The sequence below is a fragment of the Engystomops pustulosus genome, unplaced genomic scaffold (genome assembly GCF_040894005.1).
Source record: "Engystomops pustulosus unplaced genomic scaffold, aEngPut4.maternal MAT_SCAFFOLD_659, whole genome shotgun sequence".
In the NCBI taxonomy this organism is placed as follows: Eukaryota; Metazoa; Chordata; class Amphibia; order Anura; family Leptodactylidae; genus Engystomops; species Engystomops pustulosus.
In genome coordinates this window covers 20,132-37,500 of record NW_027285538.1, presented here as the reverse complement: position 1 = coordinate 37,500, position 17,369 = coordinate 20,132, and the positions used below count along the sequence as shown (strand labels likewise).

The following is a 17,369-nucleotide window of genomic DNA, read 5'->3' as shown; positions in this document are numbered from 1 at the left end:
TCGCAGTTTCACCGTAAAGAATAGTCAGTACTTAGACATGCATGGCTTAATCTTTAAAACAAGCATATACTACTGGCAGGATCAACCAGGTAGCCGAGCTCTGAGGGGTAGACTCTTGGAGTCAGGCTCCGTGAGCTAATGGGAACGCTCGTTGCTGCTGCTGCTACCGCAGCGCTTCTCCGCCGCCGGAGAAGACCTCGCAGACAACATTGGATGGAGCTTAGGGCAGGGGGGCAAGAAAGATGCTCTCGGTCCCTTCCAAGGACCCGAAAAAGCCTTCCCTTCCCCTCCCTCTCGCAGTCGCTGGCTTTCCCCACTCAGTTCAGCCAAGAAGTGGCGCTCGACTCTCACCTCCATCAGCACCTCCGAAGCTCGGACAGCTCCTGTAGGCTGCGCATAGAAGGAAAGCATTGGACGCTCAACTTCAGCACCTCGAGTGTCGGACGGCTCCACCACCACCTCTCCACACTGTTAAGCGAGAGAGACGATAGGAGCCGTCGCGACGTACCCATGCAGCGCCGCCCGCCAACGCACAGAGGAGCGGAGGGGATCGGGCGCCAGGTCCGGGGGAAGGCTGGGAGGGAAGCTACGGCGCTGCTACCCAGCTTTCAACCCTGCGGGACCGGTGCTCCGCTCCTATCGCTCCGGCGAACAGGGTCCGCTACGCTTTCAACACCAGCGCCCGGCAGAGGGCTTGGAGAAGGCTCGCGCGGATCCTCGGTTCGGATCGCCTGGCTTCGCGGGAGCGGCCTTCGGCTAGGGCCGACGACGGCCGGACCGAGCAGATTTGGACCGGGGTGCGGGGCGAGTACCTGCCTCTCTCACGAAGGGAGTGTCACCGGTAAGAAGCCTCTTCCCACGTCTGCTTGCCGACTTACGCTCGCCCCGACGAGAGGCCCAACCGAAAGAGTGGAAAGGGGCAGAGATTTCCAGGGTCGCCCCACCAGGGATGCAATACCCCAGTGCAGACAGTCGGCCCTGCCCCGAACCTACTCGGTGGTTTGAAGGTTAACCTCTTGGGGAAAAGCAGCGATTCGCCTCGCGGTGCGTGCCTCCGCGGATCTAAACCCCCTCGATCGATGTGGGGCCAGAGGACCCCTTTTCCCCGTACGAAACTGTCAGCTCACCATGGGCTCGACGTCCGTGGGTCGGGGAGTTGAGCGCTTACGCGCGGCGGGACCTTATAACCTGCAGCGGCTGAGGAGCGAAGATTTCCAGGGTGGGCCCCCGGGGATGCCATACCCCGAGCAGCCTGTCGGCCCCGCTCCTAGCACGCTGGCAAGCAATGGAGTCTTCCCCGCGGCAGCCACCGCCCTCGCCCTAGCCTCGCCGTCGGTCGATGAAGAACGTCGTTCGCCCTCCTCTGGCTCGGGATTTGGAAACGGCCTGGCCTTCGCCTACTCCGTCGGGCAACTGCCTTCCGCCAGCCCCTTCCCTCGAATCCCCTTCTTCCATTTTAGACCCGATCAGGGGATTGGTCAGCCCAGCCCTGGGGTAAGAAGAGGGGTTGGGGTCGGTTCGGCTTCGGGTGCCCCGCTCGGCCAAAGGTTCCCCTCGCTTTGGAAGCACGCGAGGTCGCGGAGGGTGTCGGGGTTATTTTTTCGGCTCCCTGGCTTCGCGGGAGCGGCCTTCGGCTAGGGCCGAGGCCGTCCGGCCCGCGCAGATTTGGACCGGGGTCCGGGGCGAGTACCTGCCTCTCTCACGAAGGGAGTGTCACCGGTAAGAAGCCTCTTCCCACGTCTGCTTGCCGACTTACGCTCGCCCCGACGAGAGGCCCAACCGAAAGAGTGGAAAGGGGCAGAGATTTCCAGGGTCGCCCCACCAGGGATGCAATACCCCAGTGCAGACTGTCGGCCCTGCCCCGAACCTACTCGGTGGTTTGAAGGTTAACCTCTTGGGGAAAAGCAGCGATTCGCCTCGCGGTGCGTGCCTCCGCGGATCTAAACCCCCTCGATCGATGTGGGGCCAGAGGACCCCTTTTCCCCGTACGAAACGGCCGGCTCACCATGGGCTCGACATCCGTGGGTCGGAGAGTTGAGCGCTTACGCGCGGCGGGACCTTATAACCTGCAGCGGCTGAGGAGCGAAGATTTCCAGGGTGGGCCCCCGGGGATGCCATACCCCGAGCAGCCAGTCGGCCCCGCTCCTAGCGCGCTGACGAGCAATGGAGTCTTCCCCGCGGCAGCCACCGCCCTCGCCTCGCCGTCGGTCGATGAAGAGCCGAGTTCGCCCTCCTCTGCTCGGGACTCGGAAACGGCCTGGCCTTCGCCTACTCCGTCGGGCAACTGCCTTCCGCCAGCCCCTTCCCTCGAATCCCCTTCTTCCATTTTAGACCCGATCAGGGGATTGGTCAGCCCAGCCCTGGGGTAGGAAGAGGGGTTGGGGTCGGTTCGGCTTCCGGTGCCCCCGCTCGGCCAAAGGTCCCCTCGCTTTGGAAGCAGAGGGTGCCGGGGTTATTTTCGGCTTGACGCCTAGTCCGGTCCCTGCCGGTTCCCGTGGAGGCCCGCGGTCAAAACCAGCTCCCCGGCTGTCGGAGCCGGAGCCCCGCAGCCCGAGCGGACGCACCGAGTCCCTCATGTAAGGGATAGCCGCCCCTACGGAACGGCCCGGACTGGGACCAGGCACCCCCAGGCGCCGAAGGGGTGGGTCGGCCGTGTTGCCGAAGCTTAGCCGGCGCTGATGACCGCAGCCCCTAACGATGCCCACAGGCGGGGGAGCCAAGGAGAGCACTAGGAAGACGTGGCGGGGTCGGACGGCTCAATTTCCAGGGTGGGACCCCGGGGGTTCAGTACCCCGGGCATCCGGTCGGTTTCGCCGGCGCGACCCCAAGCCTTCCACGGCCCCCTTCGTGGGTGCAGGGATACCGTGCAGGGTGCAGGCTTAGACGCCAATTCCCCAGAAGTTTTAGGGATAGGTTTGTCCGGGCGCCACCGCAGCGACAACCTCGCAAGAAGCTCTCTTCCACAAAAGCACGGGCAACGTTCGTGTGCGAGTGTTGGTCTCCCATGGTCTACCGACTCCCCCGGGCGGCCCAAGCGTTACGCCCACGGCCGGGCCCTCGAGCAGGCGCACCCCTGGTGCCTCTCGTAAGGGAAGGCTACGGTCCTCAACCCCTCGTATGGCGGGGAGGGCGCATTTGAAACGCTAAAGGACGAGCCCTGTTCGGGACCTGGCGGGGATCCGCGGATTGGCGAGAGGGATGGGTCTGCCGTTGGTCAGAGGGGACGCACCCCTGGGACGCAGTTTGGCATTAGCGACCGATGGCCCATCTACGACCATGTACTCCGGGAGCGCCAAGGAGGACGCGGGTGGGCTTTGGGGGCAGACTCAATTTCCAGGGTCTGGGCGCCGGGGGTGCAATACCCTTAAGCGCTCATGTCGGTTTCGTCTGCCGCCCGCCTCTGGCCCGGCTCCTAGTGACGGGTGCTGTGAACGTGCGATCGTGCTTGCGGTTGAAGAGTTCAAAGGCTACCGCTGGGGATAACACGCCCGGGGAATTTAGAAACCCCCCCCTCCGCTACAATCTCTGCTTCTGCCGGACTCGGAGGGGAGCCGCCCCGGGGGCGACCGCTCCCTCTCCTCTTCCGCGGCGTGCCGCGCGCTTCGCCGTCAGCAGCGGAGCGAACCTTTTTCTCGGTCCGCAGCTCTTCAGGCGTAGGCGGGCAGCGCTAACAGGGTACACTGGGGACCACTCGACCGCAACCGCTCCTCCGACCGACGAGCATACCTACCGCGGATACGCCACGGTGGGTCTAAGCCTCGTCGCCGCCGCGAGGAGCAGGCGGGAGCCGTCCCTTTTCGTGCTGCGGAAATAAACCGTGGACACAGAGGTGTGTCTGCGCTCTCCGACCGGGCGGGGGGCGATTGGACTTGCCCGAGGGACACTAGGCGAGGCGCTGCCGCGGGAGCCGGAGCTCCGCGCTGGACGCTGCCGCCGCCGCCGCCGCCCCCCACCCACGGTACGGTGGAGTACGCCCGTTCCATACGCTTCGTAGCAAACCTCAGCCGAAGCAGAGAGTCCTACCGCTGTGGCAGGAGCGGGGCCGTGCGAGGACCACACTGGCACCGCGCTACACAACCTTAGGCAGAGGACCACAGCCGCTCACGGGGAGCGGGGGATTGATGCGCGACCAAGACTGAGGCTAAGGAACGCTTTACCATAAACCGGCCGGGGCCAATACCCCTGACCGAGCAAAGTGCCCTGCCCCGCCGGATCGCGCTGTGTCAGATCGATCAAAAGAGCGGAGAGCCGAGACTCTACCGCTGGGAGTTTGTGGAGAACGGCCTGGCTTGCGTCCCGTCCTCCCGCCCTCGACCTCACATGGCTAGCCTCACCCGCCGGGAGCCACCCCATTGGGGACCGTAGGGCGGAGAAGGGGTCTCCGCGTCCGGAATTTACTTGTGGAGAACGGCCTGGCTTACGTCCCGTCCTCCCGCCCTCGACCTCACATGGCTAGCCTCACCCGCCGGGCGCCACCCCATTGGGGACCGTAGGGCGGAGAAGGGGTCTCCGCGTCCGGAATTTACTTGTGGAGAACGGCCTGGCTTACGTCCCGTCCTCCCGCCCTCGACCTCACACGGCTAGCCTCACCCGCCGGGCGCCACCCCATTGGGGACCGTAGGGCGGAGAAGGGGTCTCCGCGTCCGGAATTTACTTGTGGAGAACGGCCTGGCTTACGTCCCGTCCTCCCGCCCTCGACCTCACATGGCTAGCCTCACCCGCCGGGCGCCACCCCATTGGGGACCGTAGGGCGGAGAAGGGGTCTCCGCGTACGGAATTTCTTGTGGAGAACGGCCTGGCTTACGTCCCGTCCTCCCATGGCTAGCCTCACCCGCCGGGCGCCACCCCATTGGGGACCGTAGGGCGGAGAAGGGGTCTCCGCGTCCGGAATTTCTTGTGGAGAACGGCCTGGCTTACGTCCCGTCCTCCCGCCCTCGACCTCACATGGCTAGCCTACCCCGCCGGGCGCCGCTCCATTGGGGATACGGTACGGCAAAGCGCGACGCCGCACGATGCCAACACTTTGTGCAAAAACCTGGCAGAGTCGACCAAAACCTCGCTTCTTTGACCGGTATTTTTGATGCTTTTCTCTGCCGCCGAAGGTGCACTGAGGGTCGGATCGCCCAAAATTTTTACCGGTCGTTTTGGTCTGCGGTTCTTCCGAGAGGTGCCCGCCTGACAGTTCTTTTTCAGCAGCCTCCGAAAGGCCATCCAGCGGGCAAGCCAGGGGTTGGCAGCCGCCGGCGGTGAGCCTTCCCCGGCCGGGGCAGACGGCTCCGACCGCAAAATTTTTTCGACTTTCGCCGAGGCCAAAACCCCATGCACTTTTAAAGCCTGCCCGCAGCGCCGTCTCCTGTCAGACGTCCCTTGCCGCCTGCGGTGGTCCTCGCCCGGCAGAGAGAAGCCGGAGTCGCCCCCTCTCCGGTTCTTTTTCACCATTCCGGAGCTCTGAAATCTGCCGGACACCGAGTGACCGAGGACGCTTCCAGGAGGGCGGCAGCGAGAGGCAGAGTGCCACCGGTCGGGTCGCCGGTTCTCCCACACTTTGAAAATTTTTCGCTTGTTCTGGTGGGATGGAGAGAGAGCGTGGCTTATGCGCCCTCTGCCCCGCGGTCCGCCCTGGCTGGCCTTACGCCGGTGGTTCGCCAGGCCACCGGCACCTTGTACGGCGGGGACGGCGTGGCTTATGCGCCCGTCAACCCACCTACTCGCCCCGGCTAGCCTTTTACCCGGAGGGCGCCACGCTCCGGGTACCAGTGAGCGGCACGAACCCAGTCATACCATGCCGCTCACCTCGCGCCCTCTCCGGCCTCCGCCGCGGAGACCTCCCGCTAGGACCTGCGGGGGGCGATTTCTGCCAAAATCTACAAAGTCCCCGATGGTTAAGGACGTAGACTGTTGAGCGGGACCTACACACTCTTGTAGCCGATGGGGCTCGCCATTTCCCGCAGAAAATGGACCACCTCCCGCAGAGGAACATGAAATGCCCCTTCCCGCGGGACCCGAAGGACCGCTCTGTCCGAGCAGGCCTCCAGGACCACGGCACGCAAAAGCGACTCAGTCCCGCTGGCATTACGGATCTGACTTTGTGCAAAAACCAGGCAGAGTCGACCAAAACCTCCCTTCTTTGACCGGTGTTTTTGTTGCTTTTCTCTGCCGCCGAAGGTGCACTGAGGATCGGATCGCCCAAAATTTTTACCGGTCGTTTTGGTCTGCGGTTCTTCCGAGAGGTGCCCGCCTGACAGTTCTTTTTCAGCAGCCTCCGAAAGGGCATCCAGCGGGCAAGCCAGGGGTTGGCAGCCGCCGGCGGTGAGCCTTCCCCGGCCGGGGCAGACAGCTCCGACCGCAAAATTTTTTCGACTTTCGCCGAGGCCAAAACCCCATGCACTTTTAAAGCCTGCCCGCAGCGCCGTCTCCTGGCAGACGTCCCTTGCCGCCTGCGGTGGTCCTCGCCCGGCAGAGAGAAGCCGGATTCGCCCTCTCACCGGTTCTTTTTCACCATTCCGGAGCTCTGAAATCTGCCGGACACCGAGTGACCGAGGACGCTTCCAGGAGGGCGGCAGCGAGAGGCAGAGTGCCACCGGTCGGGAAGCCGGTTCTCCCACACTTTGAAATTTTTTCGCTTGTTCTGGTGGGATGGAGAGAGAGCGTGGCTTATGCGCCCTCTGCCCCGCGGTACGCCCTTGGCTAGCCTTACGCCGGTGGTTCGCCAGGCCACCGGCACCTTGTACAGCGGGGACGGCGTGGCTTATGCGCCCTCTGCCCCGCGGTACGCCCTTGGCTAGCCTTACGCCGGTGGTTCGCCAGGCCACCGGCACCTTGTACGGCGGGGACGGCGTTGCTTATGCGCCCGTCAATCCACCTACTCGCCCCGGCTAGCCTTTTACCCGGAGGGCGCCACGCTCCGGGTAGCAGTGAGCGGCACGAGCCCAGTCATACCATGCCGCTCACCTCGCACCTTTTCCGGCCTCCGCCGCGGAGACCTCCCGCTCTGTTCTGCGGAGAGCGATTTTGGGCAAAATCTACAAAGTCCCCGATGGTTAAGGACGTAGACTGTTGAGCGGGACCTACACACTCTTGTAGCCGAAGGGGCTCGCCATTTCCCGCAGAAAATGGATCACCTCCCGCAGAGGAACATGAAATGCCCCTTCCCGCGGGACCCGAAGGACCACTCTGTCCGAGCAGGCTTCCAGGACCACGGCACGCAAGAGCGACTCAGTCCCGCTGGCATTACGGATCTGACTTAGTGCAAAAACCTGGCAGAGTCGACCAAAACTCCCCTTCTCTGACCGGTATTTTTGTTGCTTTTCTCTGCCGCCGAAGGTGCACTACGGGTCGGATCGCCCAAAATTTTTACCGGTCGTTTTGGTCTGCGGTTCTTCCGAGAGGTGCCCGCCTGACAGTTCTTTTTCAGCAGCCTCCGAAAGGCCATCCAGCGGGCAAGCCAGGGGTTGGCAGCCGCCGGAGGTGAGCCTTCCCCGGCCGGGGCAGACAGCTCCGACCGCATAATTTTTTCGACTTTCTCCGAGGCCAAAACCCCATGCACTTTTAAAGCCTGCCCGCAGCGCCGTCTCCTGTCAGACGTCCCCGCCGCCTGCGGTGGTCCTCGCCCGGCAGAGAGAAGCCGGAGTCGCCCTCTCTCCGGTTCTTTTTCACCATTCCGGAGCTCTTAAATCTGCCGTACTCCGAGTGACCGAGGACGCTTCCAGGACGGCGGCAGCGAGAGGCAGAGTGCAACCGGTCGGGAAGCCGGTTCTCCCACACTTTGAAAATTTTTCGCTTGTGCTGGTGGGATGGAGAGAGAGCGTGGCTTATGCGCCCTCTGCCCCGCGGTACGCCCTTGGCTAGCCTTACGCCGGTGGTTCGCCAGGCCACCGGCACCTTGTACGGCGGGGACGGCGTTGCTTATGCGCCCGTCATCCCACCTACTCGCCCCGGCTAGCCTTTTACCCGGAGGGCGCCACGCTCCGGGTAGCAGTGAGCGGCACGAGCCCAGTCATACCATGCCGCTCACCTCGCACCTTTTCCGGCCTCCGCCGCGGAGACCTCCCGCTAGGACATGCGGGGGGCGATCTTGACCAAAATCTACAAAGTCCCCGATGGTTAAGGACGTAGACTGTTGAGCGGGACCTACACACTCTTGTAGCCGAAGGGGCTCGCCATTTCCCGCAGAAAATGGATCACCTCCCGCAGAGGAACATGAAATGCCCCTTCCCGCGGGACCCGAAAGGACCGCCCTGTCCGAGCAGGCCTCCAGGACCACGGCACGCAAAAGCGACTCAGTCCCGCTGGCATTACGGATCTGACTTAGTGCAAAAACCTGGCAGAGTCGACCAAAACTCCCCTTCTCTGACCGGTATTTTTGTTGCTTTTCTCTGCCGCCGAAGGTGCACTACGGGTCGGATCGCCCAAAATTTTTACCGGTCGTTTTGGTCTGCGGTTCTTCCGAGAGGTGCCCGCCTGACAGTTCTTTTTCAGAAGCCTCCGAAAGGCCATCCAGCGGGCAAGCCAGGGGTTGGCAGCCGCCGGCGGTGAGCCTTCCCCGGCCGGGGCAGACAGCTCCGACCGCATAATTTTTTCGACTTTTGCCGAGGCCAAAACCCCATGCACTTTTAAAGCCTGCCCGCAGCGCCGTCTCCTGTCAGACGTCCCCGCCGCCTGCGGTGGTCCTCGCCCGGCAGAGAGAAGCCGGAGTCGCCCTCTCTCCGGTTCTTTTTCACCATTCCGGAGCTCTTAAATCTGCCGTACTCCGAGTGACCGAGGACGCTTCCAGGAGGGCGGCAGCGAGAGGCAGAGTGCCACCGGTCGGGAAGCCGGTTCTCCCACACTTTGAAAATATTTCGCTTGTGCTGGTGGGATGGAGAGAGAGCGTGGCTTATGCGCCCTCTGCCCCGCGGTACGCCCTGGCTAGCCTTACGCCGGTGGTTCGCCAGGCCACCGGCACCTTGTACGGCGGGGACGGCGTTGCTTATGCGCCCGTCATCCCACCTACTCGCCCCGGCTAGCCTTTTACCCGGAGGGCGCCACGCTCCGGGTAGCAGTGAGCGGCACGAGCCCAGTCATACCATGCCGCTCACCTCGCACCTTTTCCGGCCTCCGCCGCGGAGACCTCACGCTCTGTTCTGCGGAGAGCGATTTTGGGCAAAATCTACAAAGTCCCCGATGGTTAAGGACGTAGACTGTTGAGCGGGACCTACACACTCTTGTAGCCGAAGGGGCTCGCCATTTCCCGCAGAAAATGGATCACCTCCCGCAGAGGAACATGAAATGCCCCTTCCCGCGGGACCCGAAGGACCGCTCTGTCCGAGCAGGCCTCCAGGACCACGGCACGCAAAAGCGACTCAGTCCCGCTGGCATTACGGATCTGACTTAGTGCAAAAACCTGGCAGAGTCGACCAAAACTCCCCTTCTCTGACCGGTATTTTTGTTGCTTTTCTCTGCCGCCGAAGGTGCACTACGGGTCGGATCGCCCAAAATTTTTACCGGTCGTTTTGGTCTGCGGTTCTTCCGAGAGGTGCCCGCCTGACAGTTCTTTTTCAGCAGCCTCCGAAAGGGCATCCAGCGGGCAAGCCAGGGGTTGGCAGCCGCCGGCGGTGAGCCTTCCCCGGCCGGGGCAGAAAGCTCCGACCGCATAATTTTTTCGACTTTCGCCGAGGCCAAAAGCCCAGGCACTTAGAAAGCCTGCCCGCAGCGCCGCCTCCTGTCAGAGGTCCCCGCCGCCTGCGGTGGTCCTCGCCCGGCAGAGAGAAGCCGGAGTCGCCCTCTCTCCGGTTCTTTTTCACCATTCCGGAGCTCTTAAATCTGCCGTACTCCGAGTGACCGAGGACGCTTCCAGGAGGGCGGCAGAGAGAGGCAGAGTGCCACCGGTCGGGAAGCCGGTTCTCCCACACTTTGAAAATTTTTCGCTTGTGCTGGTGGGATGGAGAGAGAGCGTGGCTTATGCGCCCTCTGCCCCGCGGTACGCCCTGGCTAGCCTTACGCCGGTGGTTCGCCAGGCCACCGGCACCTTGTACGGCGGGGACGGCGTTGCTTATGCGCCCGTCAACCCACCTACTCGCCCCGGCTAGCTTTTTACCCGGAGGGCGCCACGCTCCGGGTAGCAGTGAGCGGCACGAGCCCAGTCATACCATGCCGCTCACCTCGCACCTTTTCCGGCCTCCGCCGCGGAGACCTCACGCTCTGTTCTGCGGAGAGCGATTTTGGGCAAAATCTACAAAGTCCCCGATGGTTAAGGACGTAGACTGTTGAGCGGGACCTACACACTCTTGTAGCCGAAGGGGCTCGCCATTTCCCGCAGAAAATGGATCACCTCCCGCAGAGGAACATGAAATGCCCCTTCCCGCGGGACCCGAAGGACCGCTCTGTCCGAGCAGGCCTCCAGGACCACGGCACGCAAAAGCGACTCAGTCCCGCTGGCATTACGGATCTGACTTAGTGCAAAAACCTGGCAGAGTCGACCAAAACTCCCCTTCTCTGACCGGTATTTTTGCTGCTTTTCTCTGCCGCCGAAGGTGCACTACGTGTCGGATCGCCCAAAATTTTTACCGGTCGTTTTGGTCTGCGGTTCTTCCGAGAGGTGCCCGCCTGACAGTTCTTTTTCAGCAGCCTCCGAAAGGGCATCCAGCGGGCAAGCCAGGGGTTGGCAGCCGCCGGCGGTGAGCCTTCCCCGGCCGGGGCAGACAGCTCCGACCGCATAATTTTTTCGAACTTCTCCGAGGTCAAAATCCCAGGCACTCCGACGGAAGGTCCGCCGCGCGTCTCCCGTCTGACGTCCCCGCCGCTCGCGGTGGTCCTCGCCCGGCAGGGAGCTGCCGGATTCGCCCTCTTACCGGTTCTTTTTCACCTTTCCGGAGCTCTGATATCTGCCGCACACACAGTGACCGAGGACGCTTCCAGGAGGGCGGCAGCGAGAGGCAGAGTGCCACCGGGCGGGTCCTCGGTTCTCCCACACTTAGAAAATTTTTGCGCTTGTGCTGGTGCGAGGACGTAGGTCTTTCGACCGGGGCAAGCCTGGAGGGCGGTAGCCGGGATTGGCGCCCTATTCCCGGCTAGCTCTCGGAGGCTTCACCCGGTTGGAGGTTGGAGCTCCGACTTCCATGGGCATGTTCCTCACCGGGACCTACGACCAAGTGTGGCCGAGGGACAGTGACACATTCCCGGGTAGCCTGAGTGGCTGCTCCCGCTGAGCTACTTCCATGGGCACTATTCCTCCCCGGGACTTGCCGCCAAGTCTTGGCCGGGGGACAGTGACACATTCCCGGGTAGCCTGAGTGGCTGCTCCCGCTGAGCTACTTCCATGGGCACTATTCCTCCCCGGGACTTGCCGCCAAGTCTTGGCCGGGGGACAGTGACACATTCCCGGGTAGCCTGAGTGGCTGCTCCCGCTGAGCTCTCACTTCCATGGGCATGTTCCTCACCGGGACATACTACCAAGTGTGGCCGGGTTTCGAGCTCCAAACTCGGCTTGCACTTGGTCGCTTGGGGGGTCCCCTCCGCTCCGGGAAGGGCGCCCTCCAGCGGGCAGACGAGGGTACTTCTAGTCTGCCCGAGCTCCATGGGGCCCCTCTCGCCCCTAGGCTCCCCGCCCAGGGTTCCAGGGTCCCGGATACAGCCACCCTGTCGAGTTCGGTATAGGGTACCGGGCCTGGCTGGAATCACGCCGGGATCGGTGAGACCTCCTCGGCCGCGGCTCAGCCTCCAAACTCCCTTTCGCGGTTCTCTTCCCTTCAACTTCCATGGGCATGTTCCACACCGGGACCTCCGACCAAGTGTGGCCGGGGAACAGTCGCCCATGCCCGGGTAGCCTCAGCAAGTGCTCCCGCTGAGGTCAACTTGGAGGTTGGAGCTCCGACTTCCATGGGCACTGTTCCTCCCCGGGACCTGCCGCCAAGTCTGGCCGGGGGACAGTGACACATTCCCGGGTAGCTTGAGCGGCTTCTCCCGCTGAACTCTTACTTCCATGGGCATGTTCCTCATCAGGAACCAACGACCAAGTGTGGCCCAGGGACAGTGACACATTCCCGGGTAGCCTCAGCAGCTGCTCCCGCTGAGCTACTTCCATGGGCACTATTCCTCCCCGGGACTTGCCGCCAAGTCTTGGCCGGGGGACAGTGACACATTGCCGGGTAGCCTGAGTGGCTGCTCCCGCTGAGCTCTTACTTCCATGGGCATGTTCCTCACCGGGACCAACTACCAAGTGTGGCCGGGTTTCGAGCTCCAAACTCGGCTTGCACTTGGTCGCTTGGGGGGTCCCCTCCGCTCCGGGAAGGGCGCCCTCCAGCGGGCAGACGAGGGTACTTCTAGTCTGCCCGAGCTCCATGGGGCCCCTCTCGCCCCTAGGCTCCCCGCCCAGGGTTCCAGGGTCCCGGATACAGCCACCCTGTCGAGTTCGGTATAGGGTACCGGGCCTGGCTGGAATCACGCCGGGATCGGTGAGACCTCCTCGGCCGCGGCTCAGCCTCCAGACTCCCTTTCGCGGTTCTCTTCCCTTCAACTTCCATGGGCATGTTCCACACCGGGACCTCCGACCAAGTGTGGCCGGGGAACAGTCGCCCATGCCCGGGTAGCCTCAGCAAGTGCTCCCGCTGAGGTCAACTTGGAGGTTGGAGCTCCGACTTCCATGGGCACTGTTCCTCCCCGGGACCTGCCGCCAAGTCTGGCCGGGGGACAGTGACACATTCCCGGGTAGCTTGAGCGGCTTCTCCCGCTGAACTCTTACTTCCATGGGCATGTTCCTCATCAGGAACCAACGACCAAGTGTGGCCCAGGGACAGTGACACATTCCCGGGTAGCCTCAGCAGCTGCTCCCGCTGAGCTACTTCCATGAGCACTATTCCTCCCCGGGACCTGCCGCCAAGTCTGGCCGGGGGACAGTGACACATTCCCGGGTAGCCTCAGCAGCTGCTCCCGCTGAGCTACTTCCATGGGCACTATTCCTCCCCGGGACTTGCCGCCAAGTCTTGGCCGGGGGACAGTGACACATTGCCGGGTAGCCTGAGTGGCTGCTCCCGCTGAGCTCTTACTTCCATGGGCATGTTCCTCACCGGGACCAACTACCAAGTGTGGCCGGGTTTCGAGCTCCAAACTCGGCTTGCACTTGGTCGCTTGGGGGGTCCCCTCCGCTCCGGGAAGGGCGCCCTCCAGCGGGCAGACGAGGGTACTTCTAGTCTGCCCGAGCTCCATGGGGCCCCTCTCGCCCCTAGGCTCCCCGCCCAGGGTTCCAGGGTCCCGGATACAGCCACCCTGTCGAGTTCGGTATAGGGTACCGGGCCTGGCTGGAATCACGCCGGGATCGGTGAGACCTCCTCGGCCGCGGCTCAGCCTCCAAACTCCCTTTCGCGGTTCTCTTCCCTTCAACTTCCATGGGCATGTTCCACACCGGGACCTCCGACCAAGTGTGGCCGGGGAACAGTCGCCCATGCCCGGGTAGCCTCAGCAAGTGCTCCCGCTGAGGTCAACTTGGAGGTTGGAGCTCCGACTTCCATGGGCACTGTTCCTCCCCGGGACCTGCCGCCAAGTCTGGCCGGGGGACAGTGACACATTCCCGGGTAGCTTGAGCGGCTTCTCCCGCTGAACTCTTACTTCCATGGGCATGTTCCTCATCAGGAACCAACGACCAAGTGTGGCCCAGGGACAGTGACACATTCCCGGGTAGCCTCAGCAGCTGCTCCCGCTGAGCTACTTCCATGAGCACTATTCCTCCCCGGGACCTGCCGCCAAGTCTGGCCGGGGGACAGTGACACATTCCCGGGTAGCCTCAGCAGCTGCTCCCGCTGAGCTACTTCCATGGGAACTATTCCTCCCCGGGACTTGCCGCCAAGTCTTGGCCGGGGGACAGTGACACATTCCCGGGTAGCCTGAGTGGCTGCTCCCGCTGAGCTCTTACTTCCATGGGCATGTTCCTCACCGGGACATACTACCAAGTGTGGCCGGGTTTCGAGCTCCAAACTCGGCTTGCACTTGGTCGCTTGGGGGGTCCCCTCCGCTCCGGGAAGGGCGCCCTCCAGCGGGCAGACGAGGGTACTTCTAGTCTGCCCGAGCTCCATGGGGCCCCTCTCGCCCCTAGGCTCCCCGCCCAGGGTTCCAGGGTCCCGGATACAGCCACCCTGTCGAGTTCGGTATAGGGTACCGGGCCTGGCTGGAATCACGCCGGGATCGGTGAGACCTCCTCGGCCGCGGCTCAGCCTCCAGACTCCCTTTCGCGGTTCTCTTCCCTTCAACTTCCATGGGCATGTTCCACACCGGGACCTCCGACCAAGTGTGGCCGGGGAACAGTCGCCCATGCCCGGGTAGCCTCAGCAAGTGCTCCCGCTGAGGTCAACTTGGAGGTTGGAGCTCCGACTTCCATGGGCACTGTTCCTCCCCGGGACCTGCCGCCAAGTCTGGCCGGGGGACAGTGACACATTCCCGGGTAGCTTGAGCGGCTTCTCCCGCTGAACTCTTACTTCCATGGGCATGTTCCTCATCAGGAACCAACGACCAAGTGTGGCCCAGGGACAGTGACACATTCCCGGGTAGCCTCAGCAGCTGCTCCCGCTGAGCTACTTCCATGAGCACTATTCCTCCCCGGGACCTGCCGCCAAGTCTGGCCGGGGGACAGTGACACATTCCCGGGTAGCCTCAGCAGCTGCTCCCGCTGAGCTACTTCCATGGGCACTATTCCTCCCCGGGACTTGCCGCCAAGTCTTGGCCGGGGGACAGTGACACATTGCCGGGTAGCCTGAGTGGCTGCTCCCGCTGAGCTCTTACTTCCATGGGCATGTTCCTCACCGGGACCAACTACCAAGTGTGGCCGGGTTTCGAGCTCCAAACTCGGCTTGCACTTGGTCGCTTGGGGGGTCCCCTCCGCTCCGGGAAGGGCGCCCTCCAGCGGGCAGACGAGGGTACTTCTAGTCTGCCCGAGCTCCATGGGGCCCCTCTCGCCCCTAGGCTCCCCGCCCAGGGTTCCAGGGTCCCGGATACAGCCACCCTGTCGAGTTCGGTATAGGGTACCGGGCCTGGCTGGAATCACGCCGGGATCGGTGAGACCTCCTCGGCCGCGGCTCAGCCTCCAAACTCCCTTTCGCGGTTCTCTTCCCTTCAACTTCCATGGGCATGTTCCACACCGGGACCTCCGACCAAGTGTGGCCGGGGAACAGTCACCCATGCCCGGGTAGCCTCAGCGGCTGCTCCCGCTGAGGTCAACTTGGAGGTTGGAGCTCCGACTTCCATGGGCACTATTCCTCCCCGGGACCTGCCGCCAAGTCTGGCCGGGGGACAGTGACACATTCCCGGGTAGCCTGAGCGGCTGCTCCCGCTGCACTCTTTAGTGCCATGGGCATGTTCCTCATCAGGAATCAACGACCAAGTGTGGCCGAGGGACAGTGACACATTCCCGGGTAGCCTGAGTGGCTGCTCCCGCTGAGCTACTTCCATGAGCACTATTCCTCCCCGGGACCTGCCGCCAAGTCTGGCCGGGGGACAGTGACACATTCCCGGGTAGCCTGAGTGGCTGCTCCCGCTGAGCTACTTCCATGAGCACTATTCCTCCCCGGGACCTGCCGCCAAGTCTTGGCCGGGGGACAGTGACACATTCCCGGGTAGCCTGAGTGGCTGCTCCCGCTGAGCTCTTACTTCCATGGGCATGTTCCTCACCGGGACATACTACCAAGTGTGGCCGAGTTTCGAGCTCCAAACTCGGCTTGCACTTGGTCGCTTGGGGGGTCCCCTCCGCTCCGGGAAGGGCGCCCTCCAGCGGGCAGACGAGGGTACTTCTAGTCTGCCCGAGCTCCATGGGGCCCCTCTCGCCCCTAGGCTCCCGGCCCAGGGTTCCAGGGTCGCGGATCCAGCCACCATGCGGAGTTCGGTTTGGGTACCGGGCCTGGCAGAAATCACGCCGGGATCGGTGAGCCCTCCTCGGCCGCGGCTTCGCGCAAAAACTCCCTTTCGCGGTTCTCTTCACTTCAACTTCCATGGACACGTTCCACACTTGGACCTACGACCAAGTGTGCCCGGGGAACAGTAACCCATGCCCGGGCAGCCTCAGCAAGTGCTCCCGCTGAGGTCAATTTGGAGGTTTGAGCTCCGACTTCCATGGCCATGTTCCTCACCGGGACCTACGACCAAGCGTGGCCGGGTTTCGAGCTCCAAACTCGGCTTGCACTTTGTGGCCAAGGGGGTCCCCTCCGCTCCGGGAAGGGCGCCCTCCAGCGGGCAGACGAGGTTACTTCTAGTCTGCCCGAGCTCCATGGGGCATTATTCCTCCCCGGGACTTGCCGCCAAGTCTGGCCGGGGGACAGTGACACTTGGCCGGGTAGGCGAAGTGGCTTCTCCCGCTGACTTGCCCCTTTGGAAGTAGGAGCTCTTACTTCCATGGGCATTATACCTCTCGAAGACTTAGAGCCAAGTGAGCTCCTACTTCCATGGGCATTATTCCTCCCCGGGACTTGCCGCCAAGTCTGGCCGGGGGACAGTGACACTTGGCCGGGTAGGCGAAGTGGCTTCTCCCGCTGACTTGCCCCTTTGGAAGTAGGAGCTCCTACTTCCATGGGCATTATTCCTCCCCGGGACTTGCCGCCAAGTCTGGCCGGGGGACAGTGACACTTGGCCGGGTAGGCGAAGTGGCTTCTCCCGCTGACTTGCCCCTTTGGAAGTAGGAGCTCCTACTTCCATGGGCATTATTCCTCCCCGGGACTTGCCGCCAAGTCTGGCCGGGGGACAGTGACACTTGGCCGGGTAGGCGAAGTGGCTTCTCCCGCTGACTTGCCCCTTTGGAAGTAGGAGCTCCTACTTCCATGGGCATTATTCCTCCCCGGGACTTGCCGCCAAGTCTGGCCGGGGGACAGTGACACTTGGCCGGGTAGGCGAAGTGGCTTCTCCCGCTGACTTGCCCCTTTGGAAGGAGGAGCTCCTACTTCCATGGGCATTATTCCTCCCCGGGACTTGCCGCCAAGTCTGGCCGGGGGACAGTGACACTTGGCCGGGTAGGCGAAGTGGCTTCTCCCGCTGACTTGCCCCTTTGGAAGTAGGAGCTCCTACTTCCATGGGCATTATTCCTCCCCGGGACTTGCCGCCAAGTCTGGCCGGGGGACAGTGACACTTGGCCGGGTAGGCGAAGTGGCTTCTCCCGCTGACTTGCCCCTTTGGAAGTAGGAGCTCTTACTTCCATGGGCATTATACCTCTCGAAGACTTAGAGCCAAGTGAGCTCCTACTTCCATGGGCATTATTCCTCCCCGGGACTTGCCGCCAAGTCTGGCCGGGGGACAGTGACACTTGGCCGGGTAGGCGAAGTGGCTTCTCCCGCTGACTTGCCCCTTTGGAAGGAGGAGCTCCTACTTCCATGGGCATTATTCCTCCCCGGGACTTGCCGCCAAGTCTGGCCGGGGGACAG

General features: G+C 63.1%; 1 non-coding gene across 1 annotated transcript in view; it reads right to left on the bottom strand.

Annotated features, from left to right (window-relative positions):
- Positions 1-92, bottom strand: part of LOC140112241 (18S ribosomal RNA) — a 1,884-nt gene extending 1,792 nt beyond the window's left edge. Inside the window, exon 1 of the ribosomal RNA XR_011852544.1 lies at positions 1-92. This exon is cut by the window's left edge and continues 1,792 nt beyond it. This is a non-coding gene — a ribosomal RNA (18S ribosomal RNA).
- Positions 93-17,369: the final 17,277 nt, after the last annotated feature.